The following is a 19752-nucleotide window of genomic DNA, read 5'->3' as shown; positions in this document are numbered from 1 at the left end:
ACGTACTTCCGTAAGCTTGCCGTTGTGTATATATATATTTTTTTTTCACAGCGACCAATTGCTAATCCTATAAGAGTCTGAACAGAAAAATAACGACCAAATATAATTATTTTTAGTATTCAAATAATTTTGCAAAGAAGATGTATCTTTATTTAATATTTAAGATTTAGCTTTTATTTAAAGCTTGAATACTTTTAAATGATGAAAGAAAAATCATTTGCAAAATACTGAAAAACTAAAAAATATATTTAAAAAATTAAGTAAAATGATTTTATTTACTTTAGTTATAAATGCACTAAAAAAGAAAAACAAATTTTTCTTTAACCCCAATTTTCGTGGTTAATAAAATCGTGGGGCACACACAAATGAATTTATTCAAACAATTTTTGAAACTTGTTTAGCATATGAGGAATTACAATTTTTTAAATATATTTTATGATAAAAGTAGCTATTCTGTTAATTGAAAGAATTAATTGTGTGCCCCACTATTTTATTTAGTCACATATAACCACGAAAATTGGGGTTAAAGAAAAATTTGTTTTTCTTTTTTAGTGCATTTATAACTAAAGTAAATCGTTTTACTTACATTTTTTTATAATCTTTACATTAAAGAACCATTAACAACAAATCAAATTGATACTATATGAACAATTATTATAAAAGTAAAGTTGAATAAAAGAGACTCTGCAGCTGCCTGAATGAAAGGTAAAGTGCCACGTCTGGTTAACGGAAATGGCCCAAAGTTGATATAAATCTCCATTTTGTACCTAATACTTGTATGCAAAATTTGGTTGACTGAAGTGAAAGCGTCCTCAAGTTATATTTACACACACACACAGACATAATTCCAAAAATTGAATTTTCAGACTCATGGAAGTCTAAAACGTTGAGATTCATCAAAATCTCAAAATGGAGTTTTTAGTGGATTCCAATGCTTTCCCTACACTTCATATGCGAGAAAGTAAAAAAGGGATTTTCAAAGGCCTAGAACAATCCTCAGACTTCGGCGAATGCTTAGAATTCAAGTGCACAGTGAGACCTGCAGACGAGTGCCGCATTAGCTATAAATACAATATTAAGAGGTTGGCCTACAGGAAACGAAACATCCAAAACATTGAATACAAACTAAACAACTTTAGGCTCAAACTGTAGGTGGCGCTAGTGGGACTTCACCTGGAGTGCTCTGTTATTCCGATCACCACCTCACTAAAAGTCAGAGCAGCTGGGAAACCAAAGAGCAAAGTGCATCTGGGGACTGAACGGCTCGACTGTGGACATCATAGTTTGAAAAGCTGAGGGAATTAAACCTGTTCTGTGTTGAACAAAGAATGCTGTTTGGGGACTTCATTTAGAAGTTCAGAATTCTTACATTTATTGATCTAGTTAACCGAGTAGAATTCCTTTGGTTAAATAAGGAATCGGGAGAGTTCTTAATACAACGGTGTCATGGCCGTTTGAAGCAAACTACCAAGTTATTGAGAGGTTTTGAAAGTTATCTTAATGAAACAACTAAGATATTGGCTCACCAAACCAGCAACACATATGGATTAGATTGCGTTTTTCATTGTCTTCAGCTTCTTTTCCTGGTATCTCATCAGAAGTGGGCTTCTATTCATTTTTCAAAAATAAAACACCTTCTTGAAACTGTACGTTTGCTAGAACATTTCAAAGGGTTGTATGTTTATCCTTCACTTACGTGACTACATGTAGGCTGTTTTAGATTAGATTTGGATAGATGAACGTGATTACTGCCATGGGGAAATGCATACAACAGAAGAAATATAAAAAAAAAAAAAACAAGAATACAGACTCACAGGACAGCTAATACAGTCAATCAATTGATCGATAAGTAAATAAGTTATTTACATATCGATTACCTTGAGTGGAAGTATCAAATTTCCTGATAGCAGTGAACAGAAAAGACCCACAGAGGCGCTTCTTGGCACACCTTTTGAAAGTGAAGAACTTGGACATGGCTTCCTTTTATAGGCTCCAAGTCACCACTGAATTTACTTACCAGCCTCATGAGGAGCACATCTGCCTGTTCTCGGAGGCTTATGGGTCAGCCAGGCAGGCCATCAGGGCTGTGCTTGACGTTAGAACCTCCAGGTAGGACTGACTGATTCTATAGGCCAGCAAGGGTTTTTCTCTCTCTAATGTCACAGTACTCTCTCTTTTTTTTTTTTTTTTTTTAATTTTATTGTAATCATTCCATACAAATATGTCAATGTTTACAAAAAATAGGATTGAAAACAAATCAAACCCCACCCCGTCACAGTGCTCTTTTGTCTCGATGTGACTGAAGTATTTTATTTTCCTTTTGTTTTTCTGTGCTGATATATTGTAAGCTTTACTTTTTTCATGCAGTGCCTTATTATGACTCCCCTGTGAAGTTTGAGTACTTCATGAAAATGGTGTGTTGTGTTGCAGACAGATTACCTCCTAAGAAAGGAAGTCCAAGTGGTGATATTCCTCATCACTCTGTGCAGGTTTAATACTTGACAGACACAGCTGACCCTCCGCCCTCCCCTGCCAAGGTCTATGTTTAGACTGGGATTTTTATGGTCTCTTTCCATTTGTCGTAGCAGTTCTCCAGCCCCAGTGCCACATAATTACAGAAAGTAACTGTGTTTGTTCCTGAAGCGTCTGTGACACAGTAATTACAGTATATTCATACCCTGAAGAGATGTTGCTGGGACATCTTTGTTGTCATTAAAGGAGCTGCGCAGATGCCATGTCTACTGAGCTCTTTGCTGACTCACGAAAGCTGCTATGTTTGAGGACTTTGTGAGTCCTGGAGATACATTGGACTTTTTTAGGCGGAAACCTCCTGCTCCGAGACTGGCTTGTCACATCTGATAGGGTTGGATGTGCTTGGCTCCTCTGCCTCACATTCCCTGCCTGGCTTTTTAAAGAAAGCACTTGGACATGCAATCTGACGGCTTCCTCATTAGCACAGTCATTTTCTCTCTAGGTGCCTTTGAGGCGCAGGATGTGTTTTATTTCGGTGGCGTTAAAGCACAAAATCTGACCCTGTCCCCTTAATTACCGGAAATAGTCCTGGTGGGCTGTGATGCCTGCAGGTTGTTGTTAAACCAAACCTTAAAGCAGAGGTAGATTCTTTATTATAATAAAACTCCTTTGTGGTTTCATTAAATGAGTTTGTTTTTTTGTAAGTTTTGTTTTGTCAGAGTGGTGGCTAAATGAGCAGGTAGGTTAGACGGTTCTTCCTTTAATGTGCAGTCATCCGTCCCTCACCACCCCATGGAAACCATTCCCTCTACAGACGAATAGAATTTATGTGTAATGCTAAACCATATAAAAAATAATATATAATATACTAGCTGTGTAAGCCTGTGTTTTAAAAAGTCTGGGCTCCCAGAAACCATGGATTCTGGCACTTCAATCAATCGCATCGGTTGTTCCTTAGCGGCTAAGCGAGGTTCTCTCTCCTCTGAGGTTTCGTTTTGCCGACGTGCTCACCTCCATTATCTATTAGTGGCTAAGCGAGTTTCTCTTTTCTCTGTGGTTTCACTACGGCGATTCACTTCATGCTGCAGCCTTGCACTTCTGGGCCAGACAGACAGACAGACAGACAGACGCACTTCCATGCATGGACGATTTTATATATATATAAAATAGAGAGAGAGAGAGATCTATATCTACATATCTATATCTATATATATATATATATACTGTAGATATTGTAAAGGCCAGCCCAGACACAGACAGGCATAGGACACAGGTTCAAAGCACACAAGAGTTTTTATTTTTATTTTTCCCTGTGGGAAATGCCTTCCTTGTCGCCACTTGTGAAACACAGATCCCAAAACACAAGCAAACCTCTACACAGTACTCTTCTTCTCCTCTTTCTCATTCTCCTTTTTCCTCCAGCCAAGCTTCTTCTCCCTCCTCCCCTCTCTCTCTCTCTCTCTCTATCTATATCTATATATATATATATATATATATATATATATATATATATATATATATATATATATATATATATATATATATATATATATATATATATATATCTTATATCTATATCTATATATATATATATCTATATATATATATATATATCTATATATATATATCTATAAATATAATATATATATATATATATATAATATATAATAGAGAGAGAGATGTATGGATAGATAGATTAGAGAATTACCACTGAACTGTTTTTTTATTCTTAGTGTCTGATTAGTTTATAACTGTGCTTTTTTTTGTTTTGCCAATTTTAGGTTAAAAATACAGGGCCATCTTGTGTGCCACTGCAGTATCAGCTTACTAATTAAATGGAGGTCAGCCAGTGTCCATTATCTGACTGTTTAGCGGTGACTAATGTGAGAAATGAAGATGTATTATCAGTGCCGCAGCAGCTCAGAGTTCTCTAGGAGCCATGACTTCAAACTCTCACTGATTGTGCCAAGAATCGCAGTCGTACCTGCAGACCATATTGCGTATAACTAAGCACTCTTTATCTCCAGAAGCGACATCACCCACTACATTGGTTTATGATAGCATAGAGTTACACCTCTGATTTCAGTGTCGACCAACACAACTTTAGGTGGGATCATTTTGCTGAATGACGGAGTCTTAAAGGAGCTTTCAGGAGGTTCTGACCTTCTCTTGAGAGTTTGACTTTTACTGACCATCCATCTCTTTGTATTGCAGTCCCACCACTGTCCCTTAGTGGCAGCGTATCTGTACACTGGTCCTTGGTCTGCCTGCTTCAAATGCGTTTTACCAGTGAAGCCTTGAGAACACTGTAGTCAGCCTGTGTCTTCAGTTGGCTGACGTGTCTCAGCTTTATCCCATTTCCCTTAAAGCCCTTCCTCAGTCTGGTCAGTTTTAGAAGGGCCTTTCTCCAGCGCTGCTTCAGTTTATCAAGTACATTTTAGCTTATAGCGCCGAGTTGTTTTTCATTTCAGACATGAAACTTGTTTACTTGTAGTGGCATCTTCTATCCAGATTGGTAAAGTATCACTGTGGCTTCCCCACGTTCACACTATGGGCTCATTTATACTTCACGCTCAGAACACGTACGCGCCAGCATCATGGCTGCCACGCATTCCCAGTGTTCATTTGACGCATCCTCTGAGCTGGTCCTCAGAAATGAACACGACTCGTGTACGAGTTGCAGTACCACCAAGAAGTCGGGTGGGGTTGGCGTGGTGCGCAGTGTGATAAAGGTTGGAATGTGACATCAGAGTCTCTGGTTACTATCTACATGTGACAGAAAGCTGCTTTACGGATCCTATGAGATCGTGGTGTGCGCTTCTATGTTTGATGAATGGTTTGATGTGGTGAAGCAAAATGACGACATAAAGATGTATTTGTGGTGCTTTGATATTCAAGCGTCGCATATTCCCGATCGTAATGACATGACACATTTTAAAACTCTCACATACCATCTTCTGTGCCATTTTTTTTTTTTTGCAGCTTCACAACAGCAACATAGTGTATAGCGCTGTATTTGAGCCACAGAGAAAAACAAAATGAAGGATGCGGTGAAAATGTGTATTTTGTGAGTAAAGTGGAAATTTCGGCTTTAATCTCGAAATATCCATTTTAACCTCGTAGTTTGTTATTAAAGCAGACCGTTGTAAACGTCATCCCAGTTTTTAATCGCTACGAGCGTCTTGGACCTGACAGCAGCGGAAAGCAGCAATAGATGGCCACACAGAACACATTACAGTTACGATATTCCAACTCTCTGCTCATTTAGAATCTTTATTTTTATACCTGATATCACTCTCATGATGAAATGCATTAAAGTATGCATGTTACATTTATAGATAAATTGTTAATTTTGCTCAAATAATGCATAATGTTAATAATTACACACATGGGGGTGACACGGTGGCGAAGCAGTAGCGCTGCTGTCTCGCAGGGAGTCACGTCGCTGGTATTCCTTGCTTGGAGTTTCCATGTTTTCCTGCTGGCTTTCCTTCCAAAGTCATGCAGATTTGGGGATTTGGTGCTGCTAAAATGACTCCAGTGTATGTGAGTGCTTGTATGCACCTTGTGATGAGCTGATGTCTCGTCCAGGGATTGTTTCTGCCTCGTGCCCAATGCTTGCTGTAATGGACACATCCCTGGATTGATGGATTTAATCGTTAAACATCCTTTTAAGAGATATTGCGGTAAGGTGTCCTCAGAGTCTAATGGGTGTTCCAGGCAATTCACAGCACAGCGAAGCCGAACCTGTTCTCACCGTGATGATATCTTGCACTGCCACCTAGTGGATTCCTCCAGATTTACGTAAAGTACGTGTGCAGTATAAACAGTCAAAGGCTAGCGTAGTAGGAGCGGCCGCTGGAGCATGCGTCACATTAAGTATAAGCCTGGCCTAAAGGTGTTCATGTCATATTTTTTTTTGGTCCTCGGAGGTGCTTTAAAAGGTCATATTCATAACTTTTAACAGTTATGAATAACAGTAATATTTTCAAAAAATTTCACTCAGGATTTATAAAAAAAGTCAGGGCACTCACTGAGTCTGCACTCGTTAGGGTCCCTACTAGTGCTGGGCGATATGGAAAAATCCTATATCACGATATGGATTATTTTATATCACAATAACGATATATATCACGATATACCACCCACAATAAAGTACGTTTCCAGTTATTCTCTGAAAAGTTTGACAAAAATATCATTGCATACTTTTTTTTGCAACTTTATTTTGAAGTGACATTTAACTGAACTGTCACAAAACCACAAGATGGGAGTTTCTTTGCGAAAAAGTTTATTTTTATTCTTGATTATCACTTATATAAAGGGTAGAGTATGCATTGCATAGCGACAAGACATTATCATTCTTTTGTCATAGCCTATTTAATGCAATATTTTCTTTAGTAATTGATAAAATTAGGTTAGAAACGATAGAAACGATAGAAGAGAAATAGGACGATAGACACTTTTCTATCGTCCCCACGATATATATCGTCATATCGCCCAGCACCAGTCCCTACTGACCTTTATAGACATGAAGACTCAAGTAAGACCCCTGTTTTAGTTCTCTTTGGCACCAGTGATCCTTCTGCATTGCTACATGGAAGCAATCAATGGGTTGGTGTAGCATTAAGGTGGCTTTCTTCTTATCTGCCCAATAGAAAATTCAAAATGAGCTGTGGTAGCCCTGTATCTTCCACTTCCATCATAAATGATGGCGTACCTCAAGGTTCTGGCCTGGATCCCTTCTTGCTTTCTGTTTGTACCGTGCTACCCTTAGGCTTTATGATCAGATAGCGTGACATTCATTTTCCTTGCTATGCCGACGATCCCACATCTTTATTTAGCTTTGGCCCGTAATAATTCAGGTAGTTGTGCCGTGCTTCATGACTGTATTATTCAACATTAAGAACTGGATGTCTTTTAATTTCCTTCAGCTAAGACAGAAGTGCTTATTATGGGTGATTGACAAAATGCCAATTTGGTTAAAGATTCAATCAATCAATCAACATTTATTTATATAGCACATATTCATACAAAAAAATGTAGCTCAAAGTGCTTTACAAAATGAATAGAAAAATAGAAGACACAATAAAAAATAAACATAAGTCAACATGAATTAACATAGAATAAGTAAGATTCCCTATTTAGCTCTCAACTTTAATACTGTGGCCAGAAGTGTGGTGTTCTATTGGACTCTATTTGAAAGTTAAACTTTGAGTTTCATGTTACAAAAACTGGTTCAGTCTTGTTTTTATCATTTAAGCATTATTGCTAAAGTCAGACTCGTATTGGGTTTCAGGGACAATGAGAAATTAATTGATGCTTTTATTACTTCGCATTACCTGTAACTCCTTGTTCTCAACCCTCAGCAAAACCAGTTTGTCCAGGCTGTAATTGGTGCAGAAGGCTGCGGCCATCAAGACTCCTCGCCAGGTCTAAATGCTCTGCACATATCACCCCTGTTTTAGCTTCATTACATTTGCTACCAGCTAGTTATAGGATCCAGTTTAAGGTCCTACTTTTAACTTGCAAAGCTCTGAATGGTCTGTTAACTCTTTGAGGGCTTTGAGTATTTGTTCCAAAAAAGTCAAGTTTTCTGTAAAGCACACAAAGCAATTGTTTCACACATAAATCAACATAAAACGTCTGTTGCTACGTGCTGTGACTGTTGTTGGCGCATGTTCGGCATCGCAGCAGGTGAGTAACGGTAGCGGTCGCAGTGTGACACAATGTGCTTTTACCTCTTGTCATCATAAGTGGTGGACCTCCCAGGCGAATGCTACACGAAAGCGTTCAGCACCACGATGAGCTGGGGGCCGATCAGATGATGCTGGTACCTCACTTTCAGTTTTTGATATCCATCTCCAGATCACTTACATCAAACTCTTGAGTCCGATAAGTAAGATGCCTGTTCAACTAAATTACGACGAAACGTCCATGGACTATTTTGCTTTGCACATTCACTTTGGTCTCTCGCCAAGTGCCGATGCCATTTCAGAGGTTGTGCAGGGAATTGAGGTGAGATGAGCAAAGCTATGGAACTTCTAGCAAAGAGAGTCCAACTAAAACGTAAGGGCGAGTTTTGTCACAGTTTAGAGCTGATTACCGTCCTCTACCCCCGGATTTTGACAAAAGTCGACAGCAGCCCCTGAAAGATTTAAAGATAATATTGAGCTTTTATCATACAGGTCATCAGACTAGTGCTTTGTTATGGCCCTCAAACTCTGGAATGGCCTCCCTCGACATTAGAACGTCTAATTATATAACTACATTTAAATCTCGATTTTAAAAAACATTATTTTAGACCAGCATTTCTTTCTTGTCAGTTTATTTTTATATCTTTTTATCATGTGTTTCATTTATATATCTGTTTTTTATAATGGTTTGCTGATTGTATTCCCTTTTTGGTTGGTTATCTAATTTTATAGAAAATATTGCATAATTTTTTTTTTTATTCTTCTGTTGGAAAACACTTGGTGCATCTCAGTTAAAACCGTGCTCTAGAAATCAATGATGTTCTCTTGAAAGCCCAGTAGCATAATGCTGTGACTGGCTTTGTGCTGCGTGTCCACATCTGGTGGTCATTTTTACTCCTCACAGCATCCAGTTTTTGTTCTGACCTCTCATTTTCTTTCGATGTGACTTTGCCATCTTCTTCAGAAACCCCCCGATGTTCCATCCAGCTTCACCATTTTATTTATTTACACTTCCTTTAAAATCCTGGGAGTTAACATTGCCACAATATTACACTCTTATTACTTGTTCTAACTTAACTCCCACATATCAGTCTTATTAATTCAGCAGCAAGTGTGAATAACTTTTGAAAAATCTGCTTTAACCCTAGCAATCCGTCTTTGTCTGAGGCAAGGTGAATATGAGTGGGGTTTGTTTTGAACAGATGAGTATCTTTCATTTTGTCATCTGAAAAAGAAAAAAAAAAGTGGGAGAGATAGAAGTTGGTGGGATCATGTACATGACGAGCCACATTAGGACCCGCGCGCAGCCGTGCAACAGGTGACACTTCGGCACCACTCTAGTTTAAATGCCCCCCGAGTTGTCCTTGCAATATGGAGGACTTGCTTGCAGGGTTGGATGAAGGTTAACTGTCATACCCAGGAAGGAGCATTTGCAGGTTAAGGGCCTCGTTCAAAGGCCCAGTGGAGTGGAGTCATTTCTGCCATTTACAGGATTCGAACCGTCAACCTTCTGACTGCCGGTGCGGATCCCTGGCCTCAGGGCCACCTCTCCGCCTATCAGGATAAAGAGTTAAATTCACTTGAGGGAGAAACAAAGTTTCATCCATCCATGACGGTTTACGGAAATTTCGCCTCCATGAGATTTCTCCCCCACCCCAGTAATTTCTAATACCCACACCCAGATGTTTTGAGTGTTGGAAGTTTCTAGAAAAAATAAAGTAAATAATCGTTCTCGGCGTTCAAAACTGACTTTCCTAGTTTAAACATTTTTGTAGCAAAATAATAAAGTTAGCAATAGTGCATCACTTAAATGAAACGCTCTGTAAACATATATACATTTTCATTTCAATTAAATGAATCCAAACAATTTTACAAAAACTAGCCAACCCGCGGCGTACCATACGCCGTATAATCAGGCCGGTTTTTTAATGATTTTTAAGCAGAGGGAGAAATTTAACATTTGAAAAATCGGTAATGTAATAAATCAGCAAGAAAAGCAACATTATAACAATGCACGGAACGAACCAACACACAATCGTTTGTGACTGAAAACTGGCGGACCACCATCGCTCATGTGCCCACCTCCAACTCGTCACTTGAGTCGTTGTCATCTTTGCACAGTCCAGATGCACCTGTGACTCACGTAGACTTTTCGTGTTCCTGCAGGAGCATCTAAGAAGACGCATGCGAATTGCTGTATGTAGTGTGTAAAACAGTTTGCTATGGTGCACGCGGTCGTGCGTTGTAACAGAAAACTCGGTTTTTAAAGACCTTGTGTTTTAACCTCCGTTGTAAAGGATTGTTTTAAGGATCCCATGGGATACCCCTCACAAACCGTTTTACACGCTGCATGTGGCGATTCACCTCCGCGAGAAACACGCCTCTCTGAACAGTCAACGTAGCTCGGAGGTGCCAGGAGTTGGTGGGCGTGGCTCCTTCCCGTGTGCGCCATAGGTATCTGTCTTGTCGGCGGCTCAGTGAATCCACGCTCCTTCTGGTGTGCTTTCCGTGGTTGTCTTGCCTTAGTGAATTTTATATATATAGGTTATCAAATGCCGTTGTGAAAAAACATACATGAAATACAATTACAGTGGTATCGCGGTATACGTCTGCTTTGGAATAAGTCCAACTTGGTATATGTCCTGTTTGGAATACGACTCGCGTGCTAGAACACCGCGCGTGCGCTACCCTTGTTTACCCCTCTCGAGTGTCAGTACGCCAGTTGCTAGCATTCAGTGAACAACCCACACTATGACTCTCTGTGAATTTTCACGTGATTTCGTGTAAATTTGAATTGATTGTTGAAAAGTATGGAGGTGGCATGCATATGCGGGACTTGGCTGCTGCATACCGTATGCCGAGAACGACGGTATCTACGATTGTGAAAAACAAAGACGTCATTAAAAAGTAAAGTGAGGTTACATTTTCATTTATTTCATCAAATTGCTTTTGTATTTATGTATGTTTAGTATTAAGCAGTGTTTAAATTATTTTATATAACCCCATCAATGTATAATATGCCAGTAACAATAGGATTTTTTTTTTTATGGGAACGGATTAATCATTTTCCCTTTATTTCTTATGGGAAAAATTCATTTGGTATACGTCCAGTTTGGTGTAAGTCAAAGGATCTGGAATAAATTAAGGACGTATACCGAGGTACCTCTGTATGTACTAAATTAATATCTTTGTAATTTTAATGTTCACAAAATTAGAACTCAAAGTTGTATGCGATGCCTCTGAGGTAATCAGTTACATTACAATTTTCTAAATTTTGGTCTATTCCTTTGATTCTAGCAGAAATTGGAGCGGGTTGGTCAGTGAATGACTGACTTCTTGTTTCTCTGATTGGCTGGATTACCGGCAGTTAGTTGTGTGATTTCGAAATTATGCAAACCTTGTTGTTTTTTTTAAAGTATCAATGAATCTGTAAATATTTGGGAATATCGTAGCACAAGTTTCCTGAAATCCCCTGTGCCATCCTTCCCTCGTGATTGTTTGTACGTTGCTGATCGTTCAGTTTCCGTTCATAAACATTCCATAATTCAATTGAAAAAATTGGTAAATACCGACCTCTCCGTTGTCATTTTTCAATATATGTCTCTTCAAAGTAGCTTGCAATATAGTGGGGGGGTAATGGAATTACCAGGGGCGAAATGTGGGGGGCAACTTATCCGGACGGCATTCATGACAGCGGCCAAACTCTACCATAAGAGGAAGCCGTGTGTGCAGGATATTCGCGGTGAGAGCTGCACTGCCTGTCCATTTCCTGCTGGATTAGTAAATCAGGCCTTTTAAAGTCCTTTGTTTTCTGCCTGCACAAGTGTTTTTATTGATGAGCAGGACGGACACCTGCTTATTTCGTAAAACATTTAAATCAACTTGGCATTTTTGTGGTCAGAGCAATAAGATGACTGCTTGATTATGTCTTTAGGGTTTGGGTAGTGACACGGCTAGTGGACTTGAGGCTAAACATAAGTTTAAAGCACAGCTGAGCGTTTTATGAGATGTGTGTTTCATTTTGGACACACAGATCTGATTTGTATCAATATATGTGTACGAATTGTTTTAAAATTGTTCCGTTTGTATCGGAAGATAAACAGCCAGTCTCGGTGGCTGTGACTTGTGTATTTATTTTGAATACTTGTCAGTTTCTTCATTTACTTGATTTCCAGGCTGTGAAGTGTGGCGCTCCCACTCTCCCATCACTCCTCCTTTGTTGTCAGCGTTCTGCGTCACAGTGCCCGCCCCATGCCCTTGTTGCTTATTTTTTCTTCTTTGGTGGGAGGAAGAACCTCTTTGGCATGTTATGGAATGGGTACAGCTAATCCTAACTTGTTTTAATAAGTGGGATGTCAGAACACTGTGTATTTGCATTGCATTATAGGTAATGAGAGTGAGAGCTGCTGGCAGGCATTTCCTTTGGGAGTGACGGGGATCGTGTCAGGTTTAAGTTTTGATGCTTTCCATGTAAGGCATGTCGTATTTAAGGATGCCTTTGCAAACATCCTGCCACTCTTCAGTCACTGGATCTGTCACCTCAAATGAATCGCAGAGCGGAACCAATTATAGGATTGCTCCTGAATTTGAAATCTAATTTTTGGCAGTCAATTGAAGTAAAGAACACCAGAAAAAGAACAGAAACGTGCGGGCAACTAAGTAAAGAAACCAACCCACTGCTGCAGTGTGCCTCCCTTTGAAAGTTCACAGCCTCTTAATGGTTCACTTTAGATTGGGATACTGCAGTGACGTTTTAAATAGGAACGTGAACACCGCCATCCTGTATCTTTTACATTGTAGTGTAGTGTCGGCACGACTTCATTTAGGGGTCCGTGCTCAGAGTTGTGACTTGCATACCATTTTTAACCTCCTTGCTACCCACAGCCACAGGAGTCTCACGGTGGTTTTCTGTTTGATGTGATCAAGACTCTTGAGCTGTGACCATTTCCGACGTTAATCATCTGTACTTCAGAGCGCATGCACTCGGTCACAGTGCATGTAAATTGGGGGTTTGGGGGATTTTCAACTTTATTGTGGGTGTATCTCGTAAAATCTCAGATGATGACACTCTTAACCATTTTTATGCTATCAACCACCCTCCCCAACCCACTTTGATAGTTTTCATTTTCCACTTTTTGTCCACTTTGTTCCCACTTCTCACACAAATGTATGTGGAGGGCTTCTAGGTGAATGTTACAGGCAAAAAAAAGAATAAATAATAAGAATTCATCCCTTGGTCTCTTCTAAAACTTTGAGCTGCTAAAACACATTTTGCTGGAACTCCCAGCATATTTGAGTTTCTGCACTTCCTGTAAATGTGAATAAATGTGCATCTCATATCATATCCTGTAAAGGTGAATGGAAAGGCCGTTGGTCCAGATGGCATACCTGTGGAAGCATGGAGGTGTTTAGGAGAGATGGCAGTGGAGTTTTTAACCAGATTGTTTAATGGAATCTTGGAAAGTGAGAGGATGATGAGGAGTGGAGAAGAAGTGGACTGGTGGGCCGATATTTAAGAATAAGGGTGATGTGCAGGATTGCAGTAACTACAGGAGGAATAAAACTGATGAGCCACAGCATGAAGTTATGGGAAAGAGTAGTGGAAGGTCAGTTAAGAAGTGAGGTGATGATGAGTGAGCAGCAGGATGGGGTCATGACAGGAAAGAGCACCACAGATGAGATGTTTGCTCTGAGGATGTTGATGGTGAAGTCAAGAGAAGAGCAGAAGGAGTTGCATTGCGTCTTTGTGGACCTGGAGAAAGAAAATGACAGGGGCCTCGATGGGAGCAACCACCCGGTATCTCATAAACGGAACTGTGTTTAAACTCTATTCAGAAGAGTCCACACCCATTGTAATACGAAGGAAACAAAAATGAGAGAGACGTTATCTCTTCCACCTTTTCACTTCTAATGGTACTCAAAAACATTAATTAATCGAAGCGTACACAGAAGACGCCAAAAAACTCAAGATCTAGGTCTAACGGTATTTGATCTGCGTACGTGATAAGCCGCTGCTATCTCAGAATCTGCAATAAAGTCCTGTCCAATTATTTTAGAAAATAGTTCAGCTGCGAATTTCACTCGGTTTGGACTTTCTCGATTCTCAGGTAGACCTTTGATTCTAATATTATTCCTTTTGCTTCCATCTTCCAAAGCAGCAAGTCTGTCTTCGAGTTTTTTGCATTCGGAGCTGGCAGTTGTTGCTTTTTCTTCAGCACTGGCAGCTAGATTTTTGGCTGATTCAATCCGAGTCGTGAATGTCTCCTTGAGGTCCTCCAGTTGATCAGCAAGTGTGCTCACTTTAGATGATGTTTCCTGAATGTGCTCTTCAATTTTACCCACCATATCTTTAAAGACTGCCTCAAAGCGAATACATATGCGTTCCTCCAAGTCTTTATTATCCTGCTGCCGCTCCTGTCGCAGCTTCTCATTTGCTTTTTCCCTTGCCTTCTCGCTTTTCTTTATCTTTCTTTATCTCTTGCTTGAGCTCAGCGATCATCACCTTCAGTTCAGACAGATCATTTCTGCTTTTGTGCACCGTAGGTGAGGCTGTGGGCTCTATTGCAGCCAGTGTTCACGGCTTGCGTAAAGTAGTTGAGAGCGCGGACTACAAGGCCTTTTCCAGTTTCAGATGATCTTCTCCATTTGGCGAGCTATCGTGACGTGCATCACTCACACTCGTACATTCGCTCCCAACTGGAGACAATGCAGCGGACCGTGGTCCTGAGGGGTCTGGGCTTTCGCCCATCTGATCCAGGTCAGTCTCTGAAAGGCTGTATCTTGAGCTTGAACTTGGGCTTGCCGATCTGAGCTTGGATGTCGCTTTAGTTTTCGTTTCTTTCTGAACCCCTTTCTTGTTGGCCATGTTTATATACGGTGGGTACGGAAAGTACCCTCCTTGAACCGTCACCTTATCGTGGTGAAGGGGTTTGCGTGTCCCAATGATCCTAGGAGCTATGTTGTCCGGGGCTTTATGCCCCTGGTAGGGCCACCCAAGGCAAACTGGTCCTAGGTGAGGGATGAGACAAAGAGCGGTTCAACAAACCTCCAATGAAGAGCAAAACTTTGGACAACGTTTTCCCTTGCCCGACGCTGGTCACCGGGCCCCCTCTGGAGCCAGGCCTGGAGGTGGGGCTCGATGGGGAGCGCCTGGTGGCCGGGCCTGCACCCGTGGGGCTCGGCCGGGCACAGCCCAAAGAGGTAACGTGGGTCCTCCTCCCCATGGGCTCACCACCTATGGGAGGGGCCAAGGAGGTTGGGTGCAGTGTGAGTTGGGTGGTGGCCGAAGGCGGGGACCTTGGCGGTCTGATCCTCGGCTACAGAAACTGGCTCTTGGGACGTGGAATGTCACCTCTCTGAAGGGGAAGGAGCCTGAGCTAGTGCGCGAGGTCGAGAGGTTCCGCTAGATATAGTCGGACTCACCTCGACGCACAGCTTGGACTCTGGAACCGATCTCCTTGAGAGGGGCTGGACTCTCTACCACTCTGGAGTTGCCCCGTGAGGCGCCAGCAGGTGTGGGCATACTTATTGCCCCCACTGAGCCTGTGCATTGGGGTTTACCCCGTGGACAGAGGGTGGCCTCCCTCCGCCGGGTGGGGAAGGGTCCTGACTGTTGTTTGTGCGTATGCCGAACAGCAGTTTGGAGTATCCACCCTTTTGGAGTCTCTGGAGGGTTGCTAGAGGGCATACCTTCTGGGATTCCCTCGTTTTGCTGGGAGACTTCAATGCTCACGGGGCAATGACAGTGAGACCTGGAAGGGCGTGATTGGGAGGAATGGCCCCGATCTGAACCCGAGCGGTGTTTTGTTATTGGACTTCTGTGCTCGCCACGGATTGTCCATAACAACACCATGTTCAAGCATAAGGGTGTTCATATGTGCACTTGGCACCAGGACACCCTAGGCCTCAGGTCGATGATCGACTTTGTGGTCGTGTCCGGACTTGCGCCATATGTCTTGGACACTCGGGTGAAGAGAGGGGCGGAGCTGTCAACTGATCACCACCTGGTGGTGAGTTGGCTTCGATGGTGGGGGAAGATGCCGGTCAGACCTGGTAGGCCCAAACGTGTTGTGAGGGTCTGCTGGGAACGGCTGGCAGAGTCCCCTGTCAGAAGTAGCTTCAACTCCCACCTCCGCAGAACTTCAACCACGCCCCGAGGGAGGTGGGGACATTGAGTCCAATGGGCCATGTTCCGTGCCTCTATTGTTGAGGCGGCTGACCGGAGCTGTGGCCGCAAGGTGGTCGGTGCCTGTCGTGGCGGCAATCCCCAACCCGTTGGTGGACACCGCGTGAGGGATGCCGCAAGCTGAAGAAGGAGTCCTATAGGACTTTTTGTCCTGTGGGTCTCTGGAGGCAGCTGATAGGTACCGCAGGCCAAGCGAACGGCTTGGTTGTTGCTGAGGCAAAACTCGGGCATGGGAGGAGTTTGGAGAGGCCATGGAGAACGACTTTGGACGGCTTCGAGGAGATTCTGGTCCACCGTCCGCGTCTCAGGAGGGGAAGCAGTGCAGTGTCAACACCGTATATGGTGGGGATGGTGCGCTGCTGACCTCACTTCGACGTTAGGGTCGGTGGGAGGAGTACTTCAAGACCTCCTCAATCCCACTAACATGCCTTCCACGAGGAAGCAGAGCCTGGGGACTCTGAGGTGGGCTCTCCCATCTCTGGGACTGAAGTCACCGAGGTGGTCAAAAACTCCTTGGTGGCAGGGCCCGGGGTGGATGAGATACGCCCGAGTTCCTTAAGGCTCTGGATGTTGTAGGACTGTCTTGGTTGACACGCCTCTGCAACATCGCATGGACATCGGGACAGTGCCTCTGGATTGGCAGACCGGGGTGGTGGTCCCCTCTTTAAAAGGGGACCGGAGGGTGTGTTCCAACTATAGAGGGATCACACTCCTCAGCCTCCCTGGAAAAGTCTATTCGGGGTTCTGGAGAGGAGGGTCCGTCGGATAGTCGAACCTCGGATTCAGGAGGAACAGTGTGGTTTTCGTCCTGGTCGCGGAACAGTGGACCAGCTCTTCACCCTTAGCAGAGTCCTGGAGGGTGCATGGGAGTTTGCCCGACCGGTCTACATGTGTTTTGTGGACTTGGAAAAGGCATTCGACCGTGTCCCTCGGGAATCCTGTGGGGGTGCTCGGGAGTATGGGGTACCGGACCCCTGATAAGAGCTGTTCGGTCTCTGTACAACCGTGTCAGAGCTTGGTCCGCATTGCCGGCAGTAAGTCGAGCCCGTTTCCAGTGAGAGTTGGACTCCGCCAGGGCTGCCCTTTGTCACCGATTCTGTTCATAACTTTTATGGACAGAATTTCTAGTCGCAGCCAGGGTGTTGAAGGGGTCCGTTTGGTGGACTCAGGATTGGGTCACTGCTTTTGCAGATGATGTTGTCCTGTTTGCTTCATCAGGCCGTGATCTTCAGCTCTCTCTGGAGTGGTTTGCAGCTGAGATGAGAATCAGCACCTCCAAATCCGAGAGCATGGTCCTCAGCCGGAAAAGGGTGGAGTGCCCTCTCAGGGTTGGGGGAGAGATCCTGCCCCAAGTGGAGGAGTTCAAGTATCTCGGGGTCTTGTTCACAAGTGAGGGAAGAATGGAGCGTGAGATCGACAGGCGGATCGGTGCGGCGTCTTCAGTGATGCGGGCTCTGCATCGGTCTGTCGTGGTAAAAATGGAGCTGAGCCGTAAGGCAAAGCTCTCAATTTACCAGTCGATCTACGCTCCTACCCTCACCTATGGTCATGAGCTATGGGTAGTGACCGAAAGAACGAGATCGCTAATACAAGCGGCTGAAATGAGTTTCCTCCGCAGGGTGTCTGGGCTTTCCCTTAAAGATAGGGTGAGAAGCTCAGTCATCCGGGAGGGGCTCAGAGTAGAGCATCGAGAGGAGTCGGATGAGTTGGCTCGGGCATCTGATCAGGATGCCTCCTGGACGCCTCCCTGGTGAGGTGTTCGGCACGCCCAACCGGGAGGAGGCCCGGGAAGACCCAGGACACGCTGGAGGGACTATGTCTCCGGCTGGCCTGGGAACGCCTTTGGGATTCTCCCGGAAGAGCTGGAAGAAGTGGCCGGGAGAGGGAAGTCTGGGCCTCTCTGCTTAAGCTGCTGCTCCCGCGACCCGACCTCGGATAAGAGGATGGATGGATGGGTACGGAAAGTATTCAGACCCCCTTCAATTTTTCACTCTTTGTTATATTGCAGCCATTTGCTAAAATCATTTAAATTAATTTTTTTTCCTCATTAATGTACACATAGCACCCCATATTGACAGACAGAAAAAAGAATTTTTGAAATTGTTGCAGATTTATTAAAAAAGAAAAACTGAAATATCCCATGGTCCTAAGTATCCAGACCCTTTGAACCCTCAGTATTTAGTAGAAGCCCCCTTTTGAGCTAATACAGCCAGGAGTCGTCTTGGGAAAGATGCAACAAGTTTTTCACACCTGGATTTGGGGGTCCTCTGCCATTCCTCCTTGCAGATCCTCTCCAGTTCTGTCAGGTTGGATGGTAAACGTTGGTGGACAGCCATTTTTAGGTCTCTCCAGAGATGCTCAATTGGGGGGCTCTGGCTGGGCCATTCAAGAACAGTCACAGAGTTGTTGTGAAGCCACTCCTTCGTTAGTTTAGCTGTGTGCTTAGGGTCATTGTCTTGTTGGAAGGTAAACCTTCGGCCCAGTCTGAGGTCCTTAGCACTCTGGAGAAGGTTTCTGTCCAGGATATCCCTGTACTTGGCCGGCTGCATTCATCTTTCCTTCGATTGCAACCAGTCGTCCTGTCCCTGCAGCTGAAAAACACCCCCACAGCATGATGCTGCCACCGCCATGCTTCACTGTGGGGACTGTATTGGACAAGTGATGAGCAGTGCCTGGTTGTCTCCACACATACCGCTTAGAATTAAGGCCAAAACGTTCTATCTTGGTCTCATCAGACCAGAGAATCTTATTTCTCACCGTCTCAGAGTCCTTGAGGTGTCTTTTAGCAAACTCCATGCGGGCTGTCATGTGTCCTGCACTGAGGAGAGGTTTCCGACAGGCCACTCTGCCATAAAGCCCTGACTGGTGGAGGGCTGCAGTGATGGTTGACTTTCTACAACTTTCTCCCATCTCCTGACTGCATCTCTGGAGCTCAGCCAAAGTGATCTTTGGGTTCTTCTTTAACTCTCCCACCAAGGCTCTTCTCCCCCGGTAGCTCAGCTTGGCCGGACGGCCAGCTCTAGGAAGGGTTCTGGTTGTCCCAAACGTCTTCCATTTAAGGATTATGGAGGCCACTGTGCTCTTGGGAACCTTAAGCGCAGGAGAAATTTTTTTGTAACTTGGCCAGATCTGTGCCTTGCCACAATTCTGTCTCTGAGCTCTTCAGGCAGTTCCTTTGACCTCCTGATTCTCATTTGCTCTGACGTGCATTGTGAGCTGTGAGGTCTTATATAGACAGACAGGTGGGTGGCTTTCCTAATCAGTCCAGTCAGTAGAATCAAACACAGCTGGACTCAAATGAAGGTGAGCTCAAGGATGAGCAGAAGAAATGGAAAGCACCGGAGTTAAATATATCACGAGAGTGTCACAGCAAAGGGGCTGAATACTTAGGACCAGGTGAGA

At 43.4% G+C, this 19752-nt stretch overlaps 1 protein-coding gene across 1 annotated transcript in view; it reads left to right on the top strand.

The window, feature by feature from the left end:
• gpatch8 (G patch domain containing 8) overlaps positions 1 to 19752 on the top strand; it is a 115590-nt gene that overhangs the window by 14195 nt on the left and 81643 nt on the right.

Source organism: Polypterus senegalus, chromosome 17, assembly GCF_016835505.1.
Source record: "Polypterus senegalus isolate Bchr_013 chromosome 17, ASM1683550v1, whole genome shotgun sequence".
NCBI classification, from domain to species: Eukaryota; Metazoa; Chordata; class Cladistia; order Polypteriformes; family Polypteridae; genus Polypterus; species Polypterus senegalus.
Note: the sequence above shows the minus strand (reverse complement) of the source record. Positions and strands in the feature narration are given on the sequence as shown.